The 14991-nt window shown below is 46.8% G+C and overlaps 1 protein-coding gene across 4 annotated transcripts in view; it reads left to right on the top strand.

Moving 5' to 3' along the window:
- The window catches only part of PISD (phosphatidylserine decarboxylase), a 71831-nt gene that overhangs the window by 46598 nt on the left and 10242 nt on the right, over positions 1-14991 (top strand). Inside the window, exon 1 of one of the 4 annotated variants that reach the window (XM_023733710.1) lies at positions 14546-14625. The exons of the other annotated variants lie outside the window; for them this stretch is intronic. The gene's annotated coding sequence lies outside the window, so the exon portion shown is untranslated. Of the gene's footprint in view, positions 1-14545; positions 14626-14991 lie in introns of those variants that run through there. 4 annotated transcript variants of the gene reach the window in all.

Raw genomic sequence — 14991 nt, 5'->3', positions numbered from 1 at the left:
TAGCTCAGTGGTGAAGTTGTCTCTGAGGTTCACCGTTCAGCCTGGGAGTGGACAGCCCCGTAAAACCAGATGAGACTAACGAGGTACAGTAGTCCAGTGACAAGGGCCAGAAGGCAGAAGGGGACAAGGAGGCTGGTGACAGGGAACCCAAGGTTGAGTAAGGATATTGTTGATGTGTTGTGAGATTGTTAACCATTGTCATAGGGCAACGTGTAGTAGCTGTTAAATGAAAAAGTATTTTGTTCTTTAAGCCTTCACCTTAAGTGAGAATAACAGCACAGTTGGAAGAGTGTAGTCAATGTCACTGAACTGTGCATGTAGAAATTTTCGAAACGGTGTATCTTTGGCTATGTGTATCTTCACCAAAAAAAAAGGTTGAGAAGTTAGAGGGTTGACATGTTGTGGGGTTGTTAACTAATGTCATAAAACAATATGTGTACTACTGTTTCATGAGAAAGTATTTGTTCTGTAAGCCTTCACCTGAAGTACAATACAAAAAAAGGAGACCCAAGCTGGCTTCTCTCTGATCTGTCATTTGTCAGGCTGGCTCATCCTGTGACAACTTGTCAGCTTTAAGGACGTGCACCCCCTCCCCCATTTCAAAGATGTCCCAAGAGACTCTAAATTTAGAAAAAAATGTGTTACTTTTAAAATTATAGGTGTACGAAAGGCCAGTAGTTTTTTTATAATGGGGAAAGTGATTGTTTTTGAAGAGGATGGGGTTGATTAGCTGGTTAGTTCTAGGGCCTGGATGGTGACTGGACACTGGCGTGTAGTGGCCTAGTTCAGCCTGGGGCCTAGAGTGCCTGTTGATAAAGAACTGAGCTTAAGTTAGATACTCTTTTTGGCTAAGTAAAATACCCACAGGACCACTTCTGGATTGCCAAGCAGGACTCTAACACTTCATTTTAGTAACGGGGAAAGGGTCTGAACTGAGAGTTGACACTGTAAGATTTAAAAAGAGAGAGATTATGAGAGGGGAAGTCCTGAACTGGCAGCTGGGGGCCTGGGTCCTAGTCCCTCCCTTGGCCCCTCCTAATGGCCGTCATCTCATATGCAAAATGAGAGAGTTGGGCTATATTGCTGATCATCAGAATTGTTGGGGAACTCTAAAGATTATAGATTCTTTGCTCTCACCCCTGGAGATTTGGAAAGTAAGGCTCAAGATCTATTTTTAAATTCTCCCTAGGTGACTCTGAAGACCAGACAGGTTTGGGGTCCCTGGGCAGGTGAGCTGTAAGGTTCTCTTTAGGGCTCTGTTTAAGTGGCAAGTGATAATTTCTGGTGGTGATTTCGCTGGAATACAGTCCCTTGATGTCCCTGAGATCAAATCTGGCATCCTCAGAGCTGCGAGAGTAGTCAGACTGGCAGTTACTGCTAAGATGAGCCCCTGGGGTCTATGGGACAGCTGAGGTGATAGGATGATTATATTTTACTGAGCAGCATTTTTACTTTAATTCATTTTAATTTTTTTTTGTTGTTGAGAGTATACACAGCCAAACATACACCAATTCAGGAGTTTCTAAATGTGCAGTTCAGTGACATTGATTACATTCTTTGAGTTGTGTAACCACTCTCACCCTCCATTTCGGAATTGTTCCTCTGCCATTAACATAAACTCACTGCCCCCTGATTTTCTTATGTAATCTTTTGAGTTGCTGTTGTCAGTTTGATCCCATATGGACAGTTCTTAAAAGAGCACTATGCTCAAGGCAGACATTCTCTACTAGTTAAGATCAGATATTTACTGAGCAGCATTTTCAGGGTTTCTAGGAGATAAACATGAATTGGAAGGTCAGTGTAGCCTCCCCCTCAGCAGTGAGGAGGGAGCATTGGACAGGGAGTAAGGAGATTTGAGCTTTGGGCTCCCTTTCCTGTGTGACCTTCAGCAAGTTGTTTTAACTTTCTGGGTTCTATTTTTGCAGATTTAAGAAAATGTTTCTAAAATCTTTGACTGCTCTAAGATTTATGTTCTTTTTATGGTGGACAGAAAGAAAGCTCATGCAGTTGGCGTGGTAGAAATGAAGCCTCTGTGTTTGCTCCTAATCATGTTCAGTAACGAGCAACAAAGTAACCTGTGCAGGACTTTCTCTCCTTTTTTAAGGAAAGAGTTCAGAAGTCCCTGGTCAGAAGCGGCTGTGTTCACTTTCGCCAAGGTGGAAATAGTTTTGTCCTTTCCTAATTATAGCTATTAGTATTCATTTTTAAAAAATCAGAAAGCATTGCAAAACCTGAAGAAGAAAACAGAATGACCCATAATCCCACCATCCCCCGGAAACCATAGTTAACATTTTGGTGAACGTAGCCTTTCCAGGCTTTGGCTATGCTTCGGCATATGTATTGTTAATTTTTAATAAAATGAGTTTCTTCTAAATAATACATGATTGTGTAGAAACTTAAATAGTGAGGAAGCTCCTCCATCAAAATAAGCCTCCTACCCGCCCCCCATCTGCTAATCCTATTCTAGAAGCAAGTACTTTTAACAATTTCTTGTGAATCTTTCCAGAAAATTTCCCCATACATACACATTTTTTACTCAAAGGTGATTTAATTTTTGAAATCAATTTAATCAGGTGTAAATTACATATAACAAAATATAGTCTTTTTAAGTTATAGTCCAGTGGGTGTTGATGAATGTATATACCTGTGTATCCACCCCACATAAAAGGTAGAGAACATTTCTATCACCCTAGAAAGTTTCCTTGTGCTGCTTTGCAGTCGGTGTCTACCTGTAGTTCTAGGCAATCACTGATCTGCTCTCTTTCACTAAAGATTTATCTTTTTAAGAATTTTATATAAATTATGTACAGTTATGTGTGGCTTGTTTCACTCAGTACAGTGTTTTTGGGATTCATCCATATTATTGCATGTTGTTGGAAATTCATTCTTCTTTATTGCTGGATAGTATTTCATTGCATGGGTATACCACAAGTATTTTTTTTTTAATCTTTCACTTTTAGTTGACTTTTGGGTTGTTTGCAGTTTTTTACTACTGTGAATAAAGCCAATATAAATATTTGTGTACAAGTCTTTGGACTTTTTTTTTTCCCTTTCTCTTGTGTAAATACCTAGCAGTACAATAACTTGGTCATATGGTAAGTGTATGTTTAACTTTATAAATAACTGCCAAACTGTTTTGAAAGTGGCTGTACCATTTTGCTTTCCCACTAGCAATATATGAGAGTTCTTGTGACCTTGCTAGATTCACTTATTAGTTTTAATAGCTTTTTTGTAGAAATTTTCAGTTTTTTCCCTTTATTTCTAGAAGTTTCATGTGGCTCATGTGTCTTCCATTTCTCTCATTATGGTCATATTTTCCTTTAAATCCTTGAGCATATTGTGCTTGTTTATATAGCTGTCTCAGAATCCTTTTCTCCTAAATTTACCATCTTTTGTCATTTCTGGATTTATTTATATTGACTAAATTTTTTTTCCTTGCAGGTTATCGATCACATTTTCTTGCTTTTTCATGTGTCTAGTAATTTTGGTTGAATACTGTACATTGTGAATGCTGGATTTTGTTGTTTTCCTTCAAAGTTGGATTTTGTTCTGGCAGGCAGTTAACTTATTTGTGGATCACCTTGATCTTTTTAGGCTTGTTTTTAAGCTTTGCTAGGGTGGGTTTAGAGGAGCCTTTATTCTGGACTAGTTTAGCCCTGCTACGGAGGTGCGACCCTTTTGGGGTCTCCAGCGAATTATGTGTTCAAGGAAGCCTTTCCACTCTGGCTGGTTGAAATGCAAATGTCTCCCAGCCTTGTGGGGAATTTGGGAATTGTTCAGCTTACAGCCCTCGGATGTTTCTTTGCCCACTTCATGGAATTTAACCGTACACATTCGTGGCTGACTGTTCACCAACAGACTTGGGAACCCTTATGAAGCTCCTTTTCTGCATGGCTCCCTCCTTCCTGATTCTCTGTCCTGAAGAATCTGGCAACCTCAGCCTGTTCAAACTGTCTCCTCAACTTGGTGAGACAGCTTGCTCTGCCTGGGACCTTCCCTGCCCTGCAGTCTCCAGGCTGAAACGCAGGGTGATTGTTGGGCTCACCTTGTTTATCTCCCTTCTCTCATGGATCACAGTCCTGAACTCCTTGTTGACCATTGTCTGAAAACAGGTTATTTAATATATTTTATCCAGTTCTCTGTTTACAGTGGAAGAATAAGTCCATCGTGGTAAGAAGTGGAAATCCATATATATTTATAAAAACAAAAAACAGTGTATGAAGTATGTTTTAATTACCTTTTTAAAAAAGAAGGTGGAAAAGGGGCAACCAGACATGTATTTTGTAACCTTCTTTCCCCACTGTCTATGTCCAACAGATTCTTTCAGGTGATCATTTTTAATGGTTGTGTAGTATCCATGGATCACATTGCCAGTTTTGAACTAGTCCTCATGATACTTACATTTACTCTTTTGAACAGCTGTGCAGTGTACTTCCTAGTACACAGGCCTCTATACTTATTCTGGTCTCCCTTTAGAGTAGGGTTCCAAAAGTGAGATTGCTGAGTCTAGTGTTACCAAAGTCCTCGGAGAAAGCTCACTCCTTACACTTCCACAAGGAGTGGGAGTCAGTGGCTGTGGGCTTATGGCCTTGTCAATGCCAGGTGTTGTCTCTGTGAGCTTTGCCTGTGTGATGGGCTTACAATGATATTTTGCTTTGATTTCATTTTTTATTACCTGTTGGGTGGGTGTCTTTTCATGTTTTTTGGCTGTTGGTATTTATTTTTTGGTGTGAATTGCCTTTTCATGCTGCTGTCTTACTTTTCTTTTTAGGTTTTCATCTTATTTTTAAGAGATCTTTAATATAAAGGTCACTGATGATCAGTTATAGTTGTTAAGGTTTTATTTCCCTCAGTCACATTTGTCCCTTCTCAGTTGAGACTCAACAACCCACTGTGATAAGGCAAGTGGGTTGTGTTGTCCTCAGAGATGAAGTGCCTTGCCCAAGTCCCAGAGGCTTTAGGTTAGGAGAGGCGCTGAGCTCAGCCCTGTGCCCTCATGGTGATGACAGGCATCTTCCTCACTTCATGCTGCTGATCAGAAGCCTAACTGATTTCTGGTTTAGGGGCCTGAGTTAGGGATTTCCAGTCCCCAAATCAAAATGAGGTAGTGAATGTGACTGTGTGTAAACTATACAGACTTCTACAAATGTGGGGGATAATTAGGACTAAACTCATACTGGAAACAAGACAAATTCTCTCTTTAATGATGTGAGGTTACCTGGGGTTTATTACAAACGGGCAGGACTCACTCCAACTTGGGGGGCCTTTTCATAATATGTCAGGAATGATTGTGCATAGAAGCTGTCACCAACCACTTAAGGAGCCTCTGTCCTTCTGTTCTTCAGTTATGATGCCAGCTCCCCTCCTGGCCCTACGCTACGAGTTGAGGTAGGCCAGTGCTGAGTCCTGTGTGCTTCAGCCCCCAGGAAGGCTCATTATATGACTTTGATGTGGTGCTTCTTTGAACTAGAGAAGTGTCTGAGAGGCAAGGAGAGGCCAGAAGGACAGTGGAAACAGCTTTGTGCCCAGAGGCATATTCACAAGAAACGTGACATTGGGGGCCCATCAGGTGGATAGCCCATAATCCCTGGGGAGTGGAGCTAGAGGAGACGGACATGGAGACTGCACTCCCTCACCTCACTTCTGTTGTCCATTGTCTGTCTTTGTCACTTCTCGTCACTTTCTGGGTCACTTTGCTGTCTGTTCCAACTGATGGCACCTCCCCAACAGAAACCATTCCAGAATATTCAGTAATATGTAGCCATCCAGAGCCTTAGGGGTGCTTCCCTCTCTTTGCCAACACCCTCTCTCATTGTCTCTTAAATGAAAGACATGACATGTCACGGTGGCGGAGTGTTGGGAAACAGAGGGAGGACAGTCATGATTCCTACCCCGCTTCTGTACCCCTTGAAGAACCTTGATTGCATATTCATGGGCTTTATTGTTCATGCGCTCACTTCCTGTTGTTGTCTCTACTTTTAAATGGATACAGCTATTTCGTGTCTTGCCCTTTTTTCCTTACACATATTGCTAGATAACTGATGGTTTTCCGAGAAGGCACGATAGCACTTTTAAGTGGCTATACTACCACGGTGGATTGTTGCTTAACTGTTAGGCTTTGAGGTGGCTCCCGGCTGGCTTTTGCCATTATGAGTAATGTTGCTGAGCACATCTATGCACATAAAGCCTTTTCCTCAGGGCGGATGTCCAGGTGTGGATTGCTGCCTGAAGGGGCACGGGCACCTTCACAGTTTGTTGTAGCTGCTTGTGGTTGGCTTCAGTGTATACAAGAATCGGTTTCCCCACACCATCCCTAGCACTGGGTATTAGCAGAATACAGTTATCATGGGTGAGCATGGTTGCTTTCTTCCTGAATTCACACACTTATTCAGCAGGTCTCTGAGTGCCTTCTACACGCCAGACCCTGAGTTCCTGTCTTCAGAAAGCTTCCCCTATAGTAGGTTAGCCAAATAAGAAACAAGTGGACAAATAGACACATCAGGTGGTGAAATGCTGTGAAGAAACAAACAGGGAAAGGGCCTGGGTGTCCTGGGCTGGGGTAGAGCTGGGCTGCTGTGTGACCAAGGCAGGCAGGGAAGCAGGGCCTTTGATCAGGTGGCACATGGTCAGAGACTGCACAAAAGAGGGGCAAGCTGAGAGGACACTGGCAGACATCAGGCTGAGGCCTGAGATGGGGTGTGCTGAGCAAGGTCAAGGAAGAGCAAAGATCGTGTATGGCCAGAGGAGCTGAGGACAGAGAGGTCGAAGGACTGGAGGAAGCCCATCAGGCAGGGCTCTTATGAGGGAGGGATGAGCTGATCTGGGTTCTGGGTGCATTGCTCTGGCTGCTGTGCAGACAGACTGTAGGGGGCAATGGGAGGCAGGAGGGCCATGAGGGACTCTGACAGTGTCCTGGGACTAAGTGTCCCGGGAAGAGGTGACTTGGATCAGGGTGGGAGTGGTAGAGGTGGGGAGAAAGGACTTGATTTTGTATATGCTTTGAGGGGAGATGGATGGATTTCCTAATGGATTGAATGGAGTAGGGGAGAGAAATGGAAAATGATTCCAAGATTTTTGACTGAAACAGGTGGAAGGGTGGTAGAGTTCTTTACATAGATGGGGAGCGCTGGGGAGGAAATAGGGAACATCAATACTTTGGTACTTTAATATGGTTTTATTAATTTGCCTTTCTTTGAATGTGAGTCCAGTTAAACATTTTTCACATGTTTATCCTCTGTCTGTATTGGCTTATTTATGGAATGCTATATTTTTGTGGATTTCAGCCCCTTTTTTTTTTTTAGGTAGCTTTGAATAGTAAGGATAGTAAGTTAGAGCTTTGTTTTTTTTTTTTTTCTTTTTTTTTTTAAACAGTTTAGATCCATAGTTTTTAACCTTTGGGGCCCTGAACTTTTTTTAGAGTTGGACAAAAGTTATGGACTCTTTCCTTCAAAAAAATGTGCGCAGGCTCTAAGAGTCCCTTGGAAGAGCCCTGGTGGCGCAGTGGTTAAGCACTGGGCTGCGAACTGAAAGGTCAGCGGTTCGAGCTACTCTGTGGGAAAAAGATGTGGCAATCTGCTCCCTTAAAGATTACAGTCTTGGAAACCCAGTGGGGCAGTTCTACTCTGTCCTATAGGGTCACTATGAGTCATAATCCACTTCATGGCAGTGGTTAGGAGTCCCTCAGGCCCATTTCTGGATCCCAGGTTAAGAACTGTTGGTTGAGATGAAGCCTAAAATGGATGTTTCCTATGTTGTTTTTACTTCACAGAATACTATGACTAGAAGGGTAGCTTGAAATGGTGTTCTCTCAGAGTTCTTGCTGAGCTTCTCAGCTAGAAGAGTCGGCATTTTCCTTTCACTGCAGCATTCCCGTGCACGTCATGCACGTGTAGAATAGTGCTTTCTGGTTCCCAGAGTCGCTTGGGGTCCTTGACTCCACCGAGTGGCATCCATCCGTGGGCAAAGGCGAAAAGGACTCTGAAGGCCCTCCTGAGGAGAGGAGCCCAGGGTGCAGAGGAGACAGTCCCACAAGTTTCTTTTCAGGAACTCATGATGTCCGGGAAACGCTCTGGCTTCATGGCCAAGGTGCCTCCACCTGGCTTCCTGTTGACACGGGGGCCTTTGCCAGGAGCTGGCTTTGAGTAAACAGCATAGATAGAGGGTCGGAGGCAGCCAGGTGTGCCTGGGGCAGTCGCATGTTCTACATTTGTGTGGCAGTTGTGATTTCAGATATGCTTTTTGTCGCCATAGGACATTGCAATACTACTTAACAACTAAACAACATATTGCTCAGTTTCTTTCCCTCTAACTGACAATTTTTTTTTTTTTTAAGATTATGCCCTAAAATTTGGTTACAAAAATTTTTACACTAAAAATACACGTTTTCCTGTTTACCTCTGGGGTTGCTTTTTTCCTTTTCTAGTAGTCGAGATCAGGACTGGCTTTTCTGGAGGAGGCTGAGGCAGGATCAGGGCAGACCTCTGAGGGGAAGGAGACGCCTGCAGGTCATTTTGCATCTATCTTCTCTGTCCTCCCTGCTTCACCCTTACCTTGCCAACACACCCCCTGGCATTTGATGGACACCTGTCCTACGTCTCACAATTAGATGGTCAAGTGGAGGGGAGTTTTCCATGGGGCAGGGAGGGGCTTGGCAGCAGGGGTGGCCGCTCTGGTCTCTGGAAGGATTGCGGTTGCTCTTGTGAAGGTTTCTGTCCCATCAGAGTTGGCTCTGTGGGTCTTGGTCTTAGGAGAGGACTCTTTTAATCCTTACGGGCTACCCAATACTTGGCTAGCAGCAATGGAGAACATATCTGAAATTCTTCCCTCTGGGTAGCCACGCAGAAGCTCTCCCGGTCTGAGAGTTTGGAGGACAGAGGCCCCCCTCAAGAGTGACTCCTTGTCCAACTTGTGGGAGTGGGCTCTGACCCGCTGCGCCTCCCACTCTAAAGGCATGGTGTCCCCTGGGTCTGACCGGGCCTGGAAGCCCTGTTTCTGGACAAGTGGGTATTTCTTGTTCCTTGCCATTCAGTCTAAATGTTAAATTTACAAATACTCTGAGTCAGAATTTGTAGGACGTTGTCTCATTAGGAACCAAGAGTTTTTATCTTCACTGGATTTAACATGGCAAATACTGGGTGAGGGGAAAGGCCAGACTTTATGAATCGAAAAGTTTGCCTACTACTTAGACCAATCAGAATGGGGAAGGGATTTTGCGTTCACAATAGAGATGCCTTTTGTAGCCTCAGTCTTCTTTGCTCCGAAAAAAGGAGGGTAAAGGCATTCTCAGGGTCTTCGGTCATAGATTATGGCCATTGTACAATGAAGTAGTGTGTGCTGTGAGCCTCACGTTCCTTGCTTCCTGCTAATCCTGGAATAGCCCTGCCATTCCCAAGAGATTTTGCAGGCTAAAGGACAAAGAAGTGTCTCCTTCAGAATGGGCTTAGACCTTGTTAAAACATCAGTGCTAACAGTTTAGGGTTAATGAGAAATTTTAAATGGTAAATAAGTAATGTCTAGAAAGAGGGGAAGATAAAGTCATAAATACTCCTTAAATAGAAGAATGGCATCTGTAACCCTAAAGTCATTAAGTGACATCAGATTTTCAGGTGTTGGGGCATGCACAGCTGTGCCCTGTGGTGGATTCTTGGGTTTCCTGTTAACATCTAAACAAACAAACAAAAAACAGTTGCTGTTGAGGTGACTCTGACTCCTGGTGACCCCCACTGTGTGTCAGAGTAGAACTGCCCTCCATAGGGTTTTCGATGGCTGTGACCTTTCAGAAGCATCGCCATACCTTTCTTATGAACCACCAGCCTTTCGATTAGTAGCCCGGTGCTTAACCGTTTGCGTCAGCCAGGAACTCCCTGTGAACATGTGGATGATTTCAGTTCCATGTGGGATGAGACAGCAGAGTCCCAAATCTGGTGACAAAGCCTCTCGGTCTGTAACAACGTGTCTGAGTTGGGAGGAGCCTCTCTCCTTGGCTGCTAGTACCAGTGGGCAGAAGAGCATATACTGGAGGAGCTGGTCTGATGACAGTGGAAGCTCGCTCACCCCTGATGGATGTAAATCAAATCCTGGTCTCACGTGTCCCTCCTGCTTCCCCAAGCCTTGGCCCTCGGAGGTGACTCCATGGATATGGGAGGGACTGCAGGTGAAAAGTGAGCATGGTTGGCAGCTGGCCTTTCCCACCCGGTGGGTAGAGCGGGTTCCTGTGGTTCCAGCACCTAGTCTAGATCCAGGCACGCAGGAGGTGCTTATCATGCCTGGGCTGAGTCGACAGGGAAAATGGTTCCTTACTGATACTGAGTCTCCAGTGTGAAGACGAAGCAGTACATACTGTAGGTGCACCATGAAGAGGCCCCGCTGTCCCACCTTCCCTCAAGGACTGCTATGTGGGGAACCTGGTCTCGGATTTTTCCTCCTGGTAATAGAGTTTAGCAGGAGCCCTGGTGGCTTGGCTGCTAACTGAAAGGTTGGCAGTTTGAACTCACCCAGCTGCTCTGTGAGAGAAAGGCCTGGCAATCTACTTCCGTAAAGATTACAGCCAAGAAAACCCTATGGGGCAGTTCTGCTCTGTCACGTGGTTTGAATCAACTCAAGGGCACCTAACAACAACGAGAAAATTGAGAGGTTTTTCTGTGGTTCAAAGCAAATTTTTATATTGTGAACACTTTTGAGCAGAGTAGAAAAGTTGAGAGAATGGAGAATTACCCATATACATACCACCTTGATGTAACAGTTCTTTATGTTTTGTCTTACCTACTTTATCCACGTGTATGTGTATTTTATTTTTCTTGGAACCATTTGGAAGTACACTGCAAACATGATGAAGCTTTTCCCTGACTCGTCAGCACATATGTGAGTGTGGTAACAATGCAGTTTTGTTGCTTGGCTGGCGCGGGGGCTGCTGGGGAGGGCTGAGTGAGGAGCAGCAGTGGAGGGAATGCCTGAGAGTCAAGAGCAGCCGGTCACGTGTCTGCTGCTCCCTCCCTGTGTTAGCACAGCTTCCTGATTTCTAGCCTCTATTGGAATTTCAAAAAAGTATGGTGCAACTTTCCACCTCATGAAGAAGCATAAAGAGAAATCAAGCTTTGTAAACAGGACCCTGGGAAGCACCCTGTGTCCTCCCTGCCTGAAGCGCCCCTTTGTGCCATGGTGTACATGGTACGTGATGCTGGACAGTATTGAATATGCTGTGTGTGTTTTCAAACTTTATGTAAATACTATAGCTTTGTTATTCTCGTTTGTTAACTCCCTTATAAAAGTGTTTTGGGGGTTAAATGAGAATGATCTCTGAGTAATGTCTGGTCCCATGCAAGCAGGGAGTAGAGACTATTTTACTTCTTACCTGTTGTTGTTAGCTGCTATTGAGCCGGCCCCTGACTCATGGTGACCCCATGCAAAATGAAACAAAACGCTGCTCAGTCCTGCACCATCCCCATGATTTGTTGCAGATCAGACAGTTGTGATCCTTAGGGTTTTCACTGGCTGATTTTCAGAAGTAGATCTCTAGGCCTTTCTTCCTTGTCTGTCTTTGTCTGGAGGCATCACGGCAACATACAAGCCTCTCCTGACAGATGGGTGGTGGCTGCTCATGAGGTGCATTGGCTGGGAATCAAACCTGGGTCTCCCATATGGAAGGCGAGAATTCTACCACAGAGCCACTACTGCCCCTCTTACCTCATAGGTGCTGAGAAAACAATTGTTGATGTTAAAATGGGCAGGTGGTCATTTGGGCAGGGAAATAGAGTCTCCCTGCCTGTTCAGGTGCAGCGTGAATTCCTGAAGCAATTTGATTACGTTGCTGGACTGAGCAGCAGGTGCCAGCTATGTGCTCAGGAACCTTGGGCTCGTAGTAGAGAGGAAGGAATCTCAGAGGGCTCAGGGCCACCCTTCCCTGCATGGATGAGGAACTGAGTCTGGGGATGTGTAGCCATTTCCCTGGGCAGCTCTGGCTGTGCTGGGGCGTGGGCCGGACCCCAGATCTCAGCTCCAGTTCTTGCCTCTGCTTCTGCCTCCTGGCAGTGCAGGGCTTTGTGTCGGATCACTGGGGAGATCACTGGGGAGCTGCCTCACTTGGCTTGGAGTGGCCAGTGCATGGAAGAGAGGAGGACTGTGCCTGAAGGAGATGGGGAACTTAACAGCTACATTTTTCGGATAGAAGGATACCTTAAAGGCCCTCCATGAATCTTTCTGCTGGGCTTGCTCCACCCAAAAGTGCTCTTGACAGGTAGTTGTGAGTCAGTTCTGACATAAGTTGAATACCTCTTTTTTTTATTTTGATTTTTTTTCATTATTATTACCTTTTATTATCAGTATCTTTATAAATCTGATCTTTGTCTTTGGGAGTTGGAAACATTACATATAAACATCTGCAAGTGAACATCTGAGAATGATAATAACATCAGCAAATTACACGCTGCAACACTGTATGTAGTACAAAAAACAACATAGTCTTAAGTGTGGGTTCGTTGTAATTCGAACAGGTAGTCATAAGTCAGGGACTACCAGTATTTTCTCTGCCATGCTGCAGGCCACCCCTCCCTGGTGCTTGGTCAGTGTTCTCATGGGCCTGGGGCATCAGAGAAGCCGTGGAGCTGGGACCGCAAGGCTGGGGCTGGTGGGACGGCCTAGAGCCATTCCTGAACACAAGAGGGGTGTGGCTGGGAGAATCTCCTGTGAAGAAATCACCTGAGGGCAGCTCCTGCTTGGCCCCGGCTCCCTGCCCAGACTTCTGGGAGGCTGATGACCTGACCTGTGCTGGCCATGGAACACAAGCCATCATCCGTCTTCCCCACCAGGGAGTGAGAGTTAGCTGAGAGCCCTTGCCACCCTGCCCCCAGCATAGAGCCTCAGTCCAGAGGGGAGTTCGTGACATTCACTCAGCAGGAACCTAGCAGGACCCAGCACCAAGGACCACTGGATTCACTGCAGGGAGAGGCTCTCCGTCAGCAGATACTGGTGGCCAGGTTGGCCTGGGCTGCAGAGACTTGCAGTTGCATTAGGTAGCACTCCTACCCAGGGGAGTCCACCCAGAGTGGGAGGAATTAAGGACTCTGTGGCTGTAAGGGACCTTCAGGCTGGTAAAGTAAAACTTAACCAAAGGGGTTCCCCCCATAATTCATTTGCTAATTTCTTGTTGTGTGGGTGGTGAGAAGGTGGTGAGTCATAGGGCATGCAGGTGGGCTGCTTTATAAACTGATTTTATAAAACTGTTCTATAAAATGTTTTATAAACTGTTTTTATAAAACAGTTTTCTAAACTGCTGATGCACCATAGAAGCTTAGAGTATGATTAAACAAGGAGCATCGTAGACATGGTACACCAGGGGAGAACATCGCGAATGCAAAGTACAGCTGGTGCCGATGCAGAACCTGGGCTTTTGGCCCACAAATCTCACCCTCCGCCCCCCCACCCCCAGGTCTAACTTGGGCTGGGTTTTGTTCTGTAGCCAGCGAGCCTGTGTGCCTGGTCTGGAAGTACTGCAGGCTTTGAGGAAGTCAGTATGGTCTTCCAGGATATTTCCAGTTCTGGAATGTGGTGTTGCCGGGAATCTGTGTCCCTATCTTGCAGTGCTTTAACTCCTTTTTATCCCATCTCGCGTGATGTTTGCTTGGACCTTTGTGCTGAGAAGGGATGTGAAGCTCATTGGGGCTCAGAGATCAATTAGTGATGTCTGCTGTGGGCACAGGATAGGACACTGTGGCGCGACCTTTGGCCCTGAGGCCCCTGAGGGCTGGAACCAGACCTTGCTCCCCCCTGCCGCCCTGTTGCTACTGGTGTGGTGTGGTTGTTGAGTAGCATGGACATCCACAAGGGTAGGCCTCTGCCTGTCTTTTTTCCCTGCTGCTGTAGGTGTTGCATAGTACTTGGCTGGATCCAGATGCAGATTTGTGTGGGGTTGTGTCTGCATCCTGTTGTGCCCTGTTCAGGGCAGCCTTGGCCACCTGCTGTCACCACAGGTCCAGTGGGCTCACAGGTTATTCATCTGCGCTGTAGACATAGATGAGGGACCCAGGGGGGCGCCAGGCCTCAGGCCAGAAGCTCAGCTGGTCAGTTTCACTGGTCTGTGCCATTTTTTAGCCAAGAGCTTTTGTTCATTGGGTGTGTGTGCCTGGAGGAGAGAAGGTGGGGGGCAGCCCAGTGTCATCAGGAGGGGGCTTGGGGAGGAGCAATAACTTAGCTTCTGTTGGGCTTAGAGAGAGTGGTCGGAGGAGCTCTCTGCTCGGCCCAGTGAGGATCCTGGCCCTCGGTGACGTCAGCCACACTCTGAGCACGGGCCCTGCCTGTGAGCCGGGTGAGGAGAGACCCGCCTCCAGCTCCAGTAGGCATTGCCCAGGGGATGTCCATCCCCTCTCGCTCTGCTGTGGGCGGGGCTACCCCCTGCCCCGCCCTTTTCCCCTTAGGCCGGGCCCCTCCTCTTAAAGGAGAACTTGGCGGGGCAGGGCGAGCACAGCATCCGTAACAAGAGGCCGCCCCCGCCCCGGCAGCCGAGCCCCACCCGCTCGTCCCAGGCTCGCTGCACTCAGAGCCGCCTCCGGAGTCAGAGTCAACGGAGGAAGCCGAGCGCCCGGAAGCCTTCTCTGAGGAGCCAGCGGCCCGGCTAGACTGCGGGAGCCACAGGTGACCTGGAAGCCTCCCGGGAGGTGCCGACCTGCCCCGCGCAGCCGGAGGCCCGGCTTCAGACCCAGAGGAGCGCCCTTCTAGCCCTGGGGGGTGCTGGGCGCTCTGTACAACGTAGAACCAAGTTTGGGGCTTCTCCAGTCGCACACCGGTCACGGGGCTCAGGATGGGTGAGCTCACTTCCTCACATCCTTCCTGCTGCCGGGGAAGAAGGGAAGTGATGGCATGGACGGGCGGGCCAGGCAGAGGGGGCCAGCCTCAGGCGCTGAGACCTCCAGGGGGGTCCGAGGGCCTGGGGAGCAGGGCGAAGTGACACTGTGCTTCAGTGGGACCCTGGAGGTATCCAAACTTGTCACTGTGTCAGCA

The sequence above is a fragment of the Trichechus manatus genome, unplaced genomic scaffold (assembly GCF_000243295.1).
Source record: "Trichechus manatus latirostris isolate Lorelei unplaced genomic scaffold, TriManLat1.0 scaffold00061, whole genome shotgun sequence".
In the NCBI taxonomy this organism is placed as follows: Eukaryota; Metazoa; Chordata; class Mammalia; order Sirenia; family Trichechidae; genus Trichechus; species Trichechus manatus.
The sequence above is the reverse complement of the archived record's forward strand: the minus strand, read 5'-3'. Positions and strand labels throughout refer to the sequence as shown.